This window comes from Melanerpes formicivorus, unplaced genomic scaffold, assembly GCF_026170545.1.
Source record: "Melanerpes formicivorus ecotype bairdi unplaced genomic scaffold, bMelFor1.0.p_v2 SCAF_30, whole genome shotgun sequence".
NCBI lineage: Eukaryota > Metazoa > Chordata > Aves > Piciformes > Picidae > Melanerpes > Melanerpes formicivorus.
In genome coordinates this window covers 8,144,087-8,154,763 of record NW_027142382.1, presented here as the reverse complement: position 1 = coordinate 8,154,763, position 10,677 = coordinate 8,144,087, and positions in this window count along the sequence as shown.

Genomic DNA, 10,677 nt, shown 5'->3' with positions numbered 1-10,677 from the left:
CTGCTCTGGTTTCAAGGAATAGGGATGGGCTTGTGTCTGAACAGCAGAATTACACAAGCCCAGTTTTCTAGGGCCTAGCTTCCTGCATGCTCTATACTACTGGGCTAGAGGATCTGTTGAAGTCCCTTCCAGCCTCTGCAATTCTGTGATTCTGTGAAGCACACTACAGTCTGGAAATATGGAACTCAGGGAATATGTACAAAATAGTCACAATTTATAAACAACAGAAGAATGCCCCTGGACAAAACCACAGGGTTACCCACAGCTTCTCCCTCCCTGCTCTCTTCCCCCACCCTACACAAGGTAAAAGATATAAAGAGAAGAGCAAAGAGCAACTTGTTAGTTTGTAGCCACAACAGAGAAACACAGCCAAGGCCAGCAAGCAACCAGGTAGCATCTGTAAGAGCAAAGAAGCTGAAAAGAGAAAGCGTTAGCTTATACAACTAACTTGTTGCTAGATATTAGACCAATGGGGATTATTTAGACCTTATCATTATTTTCCCTTTTACATCCAATGGTAATTTATTTACATTCTACCACGTTTCTAATCAATCTGTGGAAAATTTTCCTAGCCACAGCCTAAAACTGCCACAGCCCTATTCTAAGCTCACTGTGATCCGGTGCTGGCATTAACATTACTGAAGGTTAAGCAGTGTATTAAAAAATTCAGGATGCTTTTAGGAAGACACAGACCTGCTAAGGGTTCATGGTACTGTCTACATGACTACTCATGTCACTGAAGGCAAGTTCATCCTATTGTTCTGCAGTTGTGTGCCCCTTCACTTTGGTTCAAGTTGTTCCAGTGAAACAGTGCAGCTGCATGATCCCACAGAAATGTGCTCAGTTAAGCAAAAAGCCCCAAAACCAAACCCATGAGTTTAATTAGAAAGCAGGGTGGGGGTGGACTTTAGTACTTAGCCACAACAGAGAAACACAGCCAAGGTCAAGAAGCAACCAGGCAGCATCTGCTAGAGCGAAGAAGCCAGAAAGAGGCGTCCTTTAGTGGAAATTATTCCCTCTCCTACACTTGCAGCTCCATAAAGAAAGGTGTGGGTTGGTTTTTTTATCATTACGAGACTGAATGACTATAACACTACACCTGAGCTTCCAAAATTTGTGTTAATGTCTTGATTAGACGTGGTCAGAAAATCCATTCACGAAGGTACGAGAGCAAGAAACTGCTGCACTGCGCAGTAGTGGCCACCAGATGGTGCTCCCAGTACCTGCAGCGGCTGCTCGAGGATCTGTTTGCAGGAAAACCTTTACTAGTTCCTGAATTTTTGCCTCGGTCTGCGGCACAGGGCAGCCTGGAAACTCATTTCACCTTCAGTGGCCTCTGCAATGTTTAAGTACACTTCAGTCCTGTCTTAAAGCCATCCGATTATCTTCTTTTCCAGCACATGGGATGTCCTAAGAGTTGAGAAATGGACAAATTCAAAGAAGTGACAGGGAGCAAAGAGATGCCGGGCAGGCAACAGGAGCACCTGTTGCTCTGCAGGTCTCCTTGGCTGTGCCCTGGCAGCACATTCTTCGGCCATGCTGTCTCAGGCACAAAAAGCCTTGCAGCTCCAGAAACACATGCAATTAAGCTTATGGGAGTATTACAGTCAAAAAGGGAAGGGATGAAGGTCTCTGTAGGAATAATCTCAGTGTGATCCTACCTGTCACTTTGGACACTTAATTACTAGCTTGAAGTATAGACCTGAACTCTGTGAAAACACCCAAATAAAAATGTTTTGATTTGTTTCCTCCACCCATCCCATTCCACTTTTGCTTACTTTTATTGTGTTCTGGGTTGACAAAGGGAGAACTGAGAGTGGCACATCAGCAATGCATGAAGCCAGCTCAGAGGTCAGGAAGAGCAGAAAGCAGTCTCTTGCAGACTGAGTCAAGGGACTGATGTGTTTGTTGGACTTTGTCACTGCTCCTGTGGCAATACAAATCACTCTCTCGTTATGGTGGCCCAGTAGGGACAGAGCTCCTAAATTTTATTCATCTCCTTACAACAATAAAGATTCTATTCTTATGAACAAAAGGTTAATTGTACATCAAGTACATGCAAAATCTTAGTTTGATTTCTCTTCTCACACCTAGAAGGCTTATGCAGTGTATAGACTCTTAATCTATTCAGCTCTTCCTTGTGAAGACTTTTCACCTTGGATTCACTGAATCAGCAACATAAGTAAATTAACACTTAAAATAACTTGAGTAAATTAATATTAAAGAATATTCTTACCTTGGATTCACTGAATCAGCAACTTAAGTAAATGAATATTAAAAAGAGAGACATAATTCAACAAGCATGGCCAGATTATTTGTGAGAAACACTCTAGGAATCAAGAATGTAATTAGCTCTCAGCTGATTAAAAAATGTGATATTCCAAATGCCATTTTCCTTAGCTATCTCTGAGGTCCTTTCAGATGTCTAATCACTCCTCCTGTCTGAGGAAATAGATGTACAGTGCCAGCTATCAGTGAACTTGCTTGCTCTTGTTTGCTTGGTCTCTCATACAAGAGCCTGAATACCGCTCCATTAGTTTTTAACTCCTAATTAGTGTTTAAGGAAAAGATGCTTTTCTATCACTTCTGTTGAATGGTTCCTCAATCCATGACTGGTACTCATTGAAATCGACCCCAGAACAAGGAAATAATAATACATCACTAGTAATATCTGGCAACAGGATGCCATCTGCCTGCCTCAGGTCTATCGCTTCTGCGTCACTCATCCTATAGAACAAGCACTATGCTATAACCCTGTAGCCATGTGCTAGTGAACAGCCCTGCAGGGCTAAAGGGATGGATGGTATAATCTTTCAGCTCTCCTTTCTGCCTTTCCAGAAAAAGTGGATTTGGGAAGAGCAGCTCACCTTTGGCAAGGGTTGGGGACTGTGGGGCTGCCACCTAGCAAGGCTACCCAGGAGGGAGCCCTCTCTACAGGAACCATGGCTTTATCCTTTCTCAGAGATGCAGCTGCATTTGCTGTGTTATGTGACAGGGATGAGGTCATTTGTCTTGCACTGGGTTGTTGTCAACAGAGAAAAATGAGCACCTTCAGAATGTGATTCATCTGCCCTGTTTTAGGTTGTGTGCTTCAGATGAAATTAAATCACCCAGAAATGTCTATTTCTCTCCATTGACTCTGAAGGGAACCTAGAGCAACACTAACTCATAAACACCTACATTACAAGACAGCTGTAGGTGCTCAGAAGAAACCCCTCTCCCCACCTTTCATGCCCTGAAAGAAGGTACCAGCTTTGTCCATCATGCCAACACTTGGTGAGGGGTCACCAGATCTCTAGCACTACAGGGCCTAGACAGAGCACTATATTGAGTTGTGGAGGAAGAGTAGCAATTTTTGCAAGCGTTGGGGTTCAGCAGCACCAGCAACTAACTGGAAGCATGTGGCTTTGCAAGCACACAGCTGGTGCAAGAAGTTTTCTCTCTTTTCCAGGGTTCTGCCAGTAATGGCCCATATGGTCTATTTACCACAGCACCATTCATGACTGGTGTCTTTCCTCTCCTCTTTGCTCCAAGTATAAATGAGATGGAGGTCTCACTAACAGGACTTTGACCTTGGAGGAAGACATGTGGGATAGGACATACATCCTGGGTATCCTTCCACTCCATGTCCCTCTCACCATGCCTGTCAGAATGCATATTGACCCCAGCATGCTGCAGCAGCAGTGCCCTATTGCATGTATCCTTGTTTCCATCACAGTGCTGCTGCCTTCCACCCTATGCAGCCTGCACGCACAGCTGCAGCCAAATCATGTGTATCAGCAATGACTGATGTAGGAGGAGTGAGAAAGAAAGAAAAAAACACAACAAACAAAACCAAGGGTAAGTTGAAAATTCCTTAAATGCTAACTTGTCGGTGCATCCTGGGAGATCTAAGGAAATTAGTTAAGGACAGTTGTGATTGCTTCACTCCTTCATGACAGAGCACCACCCAACCTTGCAAACTCATTGTGTCTACTGCATGGGGCCCTCAGAGCAGCAAGGAAGCAGGGACGTGTTGTTACTGTGCAAGCCAGGCAGGAGACACCTGTTCTGATTCTTGCTGCTAGCAACCTGCACTCCTCAGACATGAAAGCTAGCAGCAGCAGATTTCTCATCTGATGGCGTGATGGAAAGCAGGTAAATCCCTCCTCCCTTATGTTGTGTATGAGCCTTGTAGTTGGCCTGTTATTGAGCGTGGTCACACTGCTCTGTCAACTGATTTCTACAAAAAGTGCTGAAAAACTTAGATGAGAGTTCATGCCATGCTTGAAAATTTCCTCTTCCTTGTGCTGTTCATTCTCCTGCTAGTGCCTGGTCCCTGCTTCACTATAACATTTCTGAACTTGCTGGGTTGTCCCTAATGCCTTTTGCAACATGGTGGTGCAATGTGTGCCAGGTATATTTGCAGTTCACTTACAGGAAAATATGGTCTAGGCCGTCACTGCCAAAAAAGAGTTTCTAGCAAAGGAAGCTCTTGGGTCACTGTAAAAGGTGATCTGATTTAATTCTACTTGTGCAATGTCAGAAGTGATTGATATATTAAATATGAGGAAATGGAGTTTCCTGCTTTGTCCTACAGCTTGTATTGCAATTGTCTCTGTCTTGTTCTCTTTTATTAAACGGTCTCTCCATGGGTAGCTGGGAACAGTCTCCTTTCTCGTTCTTTACATTGTGCAATGTAGTTTGCAATTATTTCACGATTAATGTAATTATTCTTTCATTAAGGTTACAGGCATCACATTTAGTGATTTGTTTAATTTTTCAGCTGACTACTCAGCTCTTAAAGGAGCTCAGTTTGTTGAGGGGCTTAAAAGAGAGTGAAATGGCTGCTCTGTTTTGGAATTACCTGACATGGGCTCAGAATACACAACTAGCTGTCATTTTTTTTCAGAACAAAAGCATTACACAGGAAAACTGTCAAAGTGAAATGGCTTTGCAGGATCCTGCTTGTTTTGCTGTCAGCTTGCTCGGTCTCTGGCTGTGGAGGCTGCAGGTGCTGGCCTCCAATCCACCATGCCAACTAGGCTGCCAGGGAGCTGAGCAAACTTCCATTCGTTACTTGCCTGAAGACTCCTCCTTTCTCTAACCCTCTTCTCCCCTTCCCTTCTCAACAAAGAGCTAGTAGGCTGCTACAGAACTGGAAGTATGTCTTGAATAAAATGACAGACATTTCCATCCACTGTGGCGTTACATTGCCATGTCCTTCCAGTCTGTCCTCTCAGAAAATTTATCCGAGCAGAGTCTGAGGAATTGCTGTGTTAGTTTTGGATGCCCAGGTGTGTGATCTTGCCCTTAACAACACAGCTTGCTGCATCCCTTATGCTATCAGCATATGCATGCACAAATGCAAGGAGCTTCTCACCAAGGGTGCCTGACATCTGGAGTTTCCAGATGTCCACACTATATGCACAGATGACATGAAAAGTAGATCTGAATGGTTCAAAATAGAAAAAAGGGATCAGAGGGAAACTTTACTGTCCACATGCTACCTAGATTCCATCTTGGTGGAAATGAAACTAGAAAGATTTTAACATGGGAGATGTGCTGTGTTCTGCAGCTGTCAGTAGTGAAGCAATGCTGGAATTTTGGAAAGTACCAGTGTGGCAGCATTTCAAAGCACTGTGTCCAACACAGGATAAGTAGGTGCTTTCTGTCACACAAGACTGTAAGCCAGCGGTTGCTGAGGGACCGCTTTTGTCAGTCTGTCTGTTCGTAAGCAAGGCAACAAGAGCAGAGTTCCAGTGCTCTGTACATGGGACAGGCCCACTATGAACCTGACAGGACTCATAGCACTGCAGAAAACAGCAGATTAATTTGATAAAATGAGGAAAAGAAGCTTCATAGCACGAGTAAAACGTTGAAGGCAAAGAAATGTTTTTCATGCTGTTAGGATGGAAACTTATGCTACACGGCACTTGCTAGCACTAAACTTGCAAAACTTTGTCCTTGAGAGTTTACAGTCGTGATTTCCAACACATCCCTACCTTGAACACATCAAATAAAACTTGGAGTCCTGAGGAAGGGTCAATATTCCTCAAAAGGATGCACCAGAATTCAGGAAAGGCTGCAGCAATGACTGGATTGGATTAAGCTGGAGTCTGTGACACCAGCCCAAGACACAATAACAGAGTGGCTTTAATGATGAATTATCATATCAAAGAGATGAGTAATTGCATGCCCTGAGAAGATTGTCCTTTCCTGAGTCTGCCCTAGTCAGGTCAGCCCTTTTCTATGGGTAGGTACAAGCCCAATTTAAGAAAATAAATGCAAGTGCACATGTGATATAGTTACATTCTTGTGAGGTTTGACTTCATGTCCCATGGCAATCTGCCCAGTATCATACAACATCATAAAACAAACAGTTTAGCAACTGGTAAACTACCATACCTCAAGGCAGGTATCACGGCAGGGAAGCTTCTAATGGGCACATTATGATTAAGATTGCACTGAAGATAGTGTTAGGCCTGAAGTGATTAAGCATTTGCATGAGTGATTCAGAGGTAAATATAACTCCTCTGCTGATTAAGGTGTGTGCCTTATGCAGAATGGTACACAAAGAGGCTACAACTGTTGCATGCAACCATCTTGACTTCTTGACCCACTCAAGTAAAATGTATTTAAGCACTGACTACAGAGATACACTTTCAGGAGCAAGGAATGAAGGTCATGACTACAGAATAGGATGCTGTATCCCATCAGGAATGGACTCAGAAAAGGATCTCACAGTTGAAGGATAAGCAAACCAGCATGGGCTCCCATGGTTATGCTGTGGCCAAAAAAGGTTAATGGGATGCCTGGATTAACAGTGCATAAGCAGGGCAGAGTAAGATAACATTAACTCTGAACAAGGCATTAGTGGGATCAACACTGGAATGCAACATCAAGTTTTGGCATCAACTACTGTAAAGAGAGATTGAAAAGAGCCACAAATGATTAGATGACAGGAGGAGCTGCCTTACAGAGAGCCCCAGACTGTTCAGAGCATTTAGCTTACCTAACAGATGATTGGGTACAACTTGACTATTGTGTCTAAGGGTCTGCCTCCTTGGGACCAGAGAAGGGAAAAGTGCCAAACTGTAAACCTGGTTAATGATACAGGTAAACAGTTGAAAACTGGAGCAGATAAATAAATACTGTACAAATTGTTTTACAGCAAATGACAAACTGGTGCAATAAACTGTAAAAGTTAATCTTGCCCTTCTTTCATTTGGTACCTTCAGACAAAACCAGGGTATCTGTCCAGAACAGAGCTATTACTGACTCCTAATCTGAGCATGACTGAAGGATTGGTGATGTACAAGGGACCAGACTAGCAGATATGGTCTCTTACTCTGACATGCATCACTCTATTAAAGACCAAATATGTATGAATTAGAAAAGGCTCATGGTGAAAGGCTTTCACATCAGGCCTGTGGACTGACTGAAGAAGGCAGGCACTACTGAATGCTATAGCTGTGAGGTTTGTGATGGTGCCAAATGATTTGCAGTGGCACAAGTGCACAACTCTCATGCCTCTATTAGCTGTACTAGGAACCCCAGGGTGGTCACCTTTGCAAAATGACTGCCACTCTGATAACTGTGATGAATTTGAGTGTGGTTCAGTTTGGCTTCCTCATAGGTAATGACAGCTCTGTTTCCTTGGGGCACTTCCTGGTGACCAGAAATCTTTTGCAGGGTGCATTATGCTAATTTCTTGTTTCTAGATGTAATATTGGACAAAAGCATTTCCAAGTAAACAAGCATGTATGAAACTTAGCAGCTCCTCTATGTTCCTTTCTTCATGTAACCCTGGTAGCTGGCTGATACGAGTGTGTTGGTGCTTTGCTCCCCTGTCAGTCTCATGTGGAGCAACTTTTCCAGTGCCTTGTTGATAACTATACAGTTTTGAGGGGTTTTGTACTTTCTTCCCCTGAGCTAAAAATCAGAAAATCTAACTTCTCTGTGAGACAGAGACTCCAACAGACTAGTTTTGTTGCCTGGGAATCATGGCCATTATCTCCCAGAAATTTCAGAGCTGCAGGAAACAAATGTATACAGCTGCAGGAAGCACCAAGGGAGGACCACGTAGCTCATAACATTATCTTTGAGATGTGCTAGATAGCATGGCCATGCTGCATCTCACATCTCTCAGAAAGAGTCTAAAATCCCATATCTTCTGCTCTTCTGCTACAGGTCATGTCCAAAACCACCTGAGGAGGGTTGGGAAAAGGACTGGATTTTCTTCTGATGTGGATGGATAGAGTGCGTCTCTGGCAGGCAGCGTAACAGCTCTGCCTAACTTGGAGCAGTGGGGTTTATTCACAGCATTCTGTCATTCACAGGAGCGCTGTATATCCTGAGAAAATCCCTGGACTTCACAAAGTTGTTCCACTTCACACAGAAACAAAGGGGAGGGTGGCATTCATATCCCTTCCTCGCTTGGTGCTCAGTTGCATTTTCAAAGGAAAACAACTGCAAGGGGCAGGGCACATAATGCTTTACCCACATAATCACTTAATTTCAGTGACTCAGACCTTGTCCTGCTCAAATAGGTCTGCTCAAAACCTTTCTTGAAATTGAACAGAGAGTGTATTTGACATTTGCTTTACAGCAGCAGGATGAGTGCTCAGTGGTAGGCTACTGGATGCAATGGGATAGGTACCATTTGCAGCTTTCTGGGAGAAAAACATGAGCTGGTGTCATGGCTGAGAATCCCCTCTAGAAACAGCTTTCAGGGGGCTACTTAGATACAGACACATGGACTACCATCTCTTGCAGAGCTAAGCCAGTCCATTGAATCTGCTATTACTTTTCTTCAGTGTTACCCCCCTCTGTTTGCTTGAGCCAAAACACTCAGACAAATAATCTCCTTGCATCAAAGTCAGGGCTACACCCTGCTGATTCCCACGAGTACAATAGACAGTAGCCATAGAAATGAATTGTAGCTAAAAGTGGTCAGAAATAGGTTGATGTTCTGCCCTTGAATTTCTTACCTTTGGATCTCAGAAGAGGGATATTTGAGTACTGAGACACAAAACCACTGATAAAATCTCATGTAAAATAAACACATGAAACCTTTCCTGTTATTCCTGGAAACGATTGCTGAAGACAAAGCAGTGTAAGAACACAGTTTAAGTAGTATCCCCACCTCTATAAACCTGGCCATAGTTATTCCAAATTAGGTGTCTGGAGCCCTCCCCAGCTGATAGGGAAGCCAAGATGGATCCAGAACCCATCCCAAAGCAAGCTGAATATTTAAGAAGCAAAGAGTGAATTTTCTTTTGGGGATGCCCATTTCTCTCCACTGACTAAAAGAGAATCTGCATGACTAGCTGAGATACCAATTTTCTAGGCAGCTAAAATTAGAGATGAATCCCACCCATTATACATATTATACCCAACCTGAAAGGAAAGATTATGTTCTTCAATGTTAAATAGATCTAAAGGCAGATCTGTTTAAACTGACTGATCACATTCTTCTCAAATAGCATTATATGAATATTTCCAGCATAGGCAAGGAAGTATTAATGTCAGATACAAAAAGACATGAAAAAATTGAGAGGGGTTTTAACTGGTGCTCCAATAAATAGGGAAGGGGAACAGCAGGAAGGGAGAAGGAAAATGTGGTCTAAGTCAGGAATTTATTGCATTTTAGTAGATGTTTCTTCAAGTCATCAGGCCACTGCCAAAAATCACTGGAATAATTTTTTAGTTGGAGACTGGGTGCAAAAGATGCTTAGAGCTTCCTAATAGTTTGGTATGTTTGATATGTCACTGGTGACTTGTTTGATGTATCACCTGGAAATATGCACAATGATGTCTTCAAAGTCCAAATGTACGAAACATTAAACAGAGAACACCATCTCTTCAGGTAAAATAATAATCTTCCAGTAAGATACTGATTTTTTTTCCCCACTGTGCTTTATTTTCCTCTGTCCTTTGTTGTTGTTGGCTTGCTTTATTTTGTTTGTGGGTTTGTGTGGGGTTTGTTTGTTTGTTTATTAAAGCAGAATGCAGACTCATGGCTGCTCGCTGCCAAAAATCCAGGCTCTCATGATCAGGCAGTAAGCTAAACTTCATCTTTATGCTGTTCAAACTTACTGATAGTCTTCCCACCCTTACATCATTAGAACAGAATAGAAATAGAATAGAATAAACCAGGTTGGAAGAGACTTTCAAGATCATTGTGTCCAACCTATCATCCAACACCACCTCCTAATCAACTAACCCATGGCACCAAGCACCCTATCAAGTCTCCTCCTGAACACCTCCAGGGATGGTGACTCCACCACCTCCCCGGGCAGCCCATTCCAATGGGCAATCACTCTCTCTGTGTAAAAATTCCTTCTAACCTCCAGCCTAAACCTCCCCTGGTGCAGCCTCAGACTGTGTCCTCTTGTTCTGGTATTGGTTGCCTGGGAGAAGAGACCAACCTCTGCCTGTCTACAACCTCCCTTCCGGTAGTTGTAGAGAGCAATAAGGTCACCCCTGAGTCTCCTCTTCTCCAGGCTAAGCAACCCCAGCTCCCTCAGTCTCTCCTCACAGGGCTGTGTTCCAAACCCCTCACCAACTTTGTTGCCCTTCTCTGGACTCGTTCCAGCAAGTCAACGTCCTTCCTAAACTGAGGGGCCCAGAACTGGACACAGGACTCGAGGTGTGGCCTAACCAGTGCAGTGTACAGGGGCAGAATGACCTCCC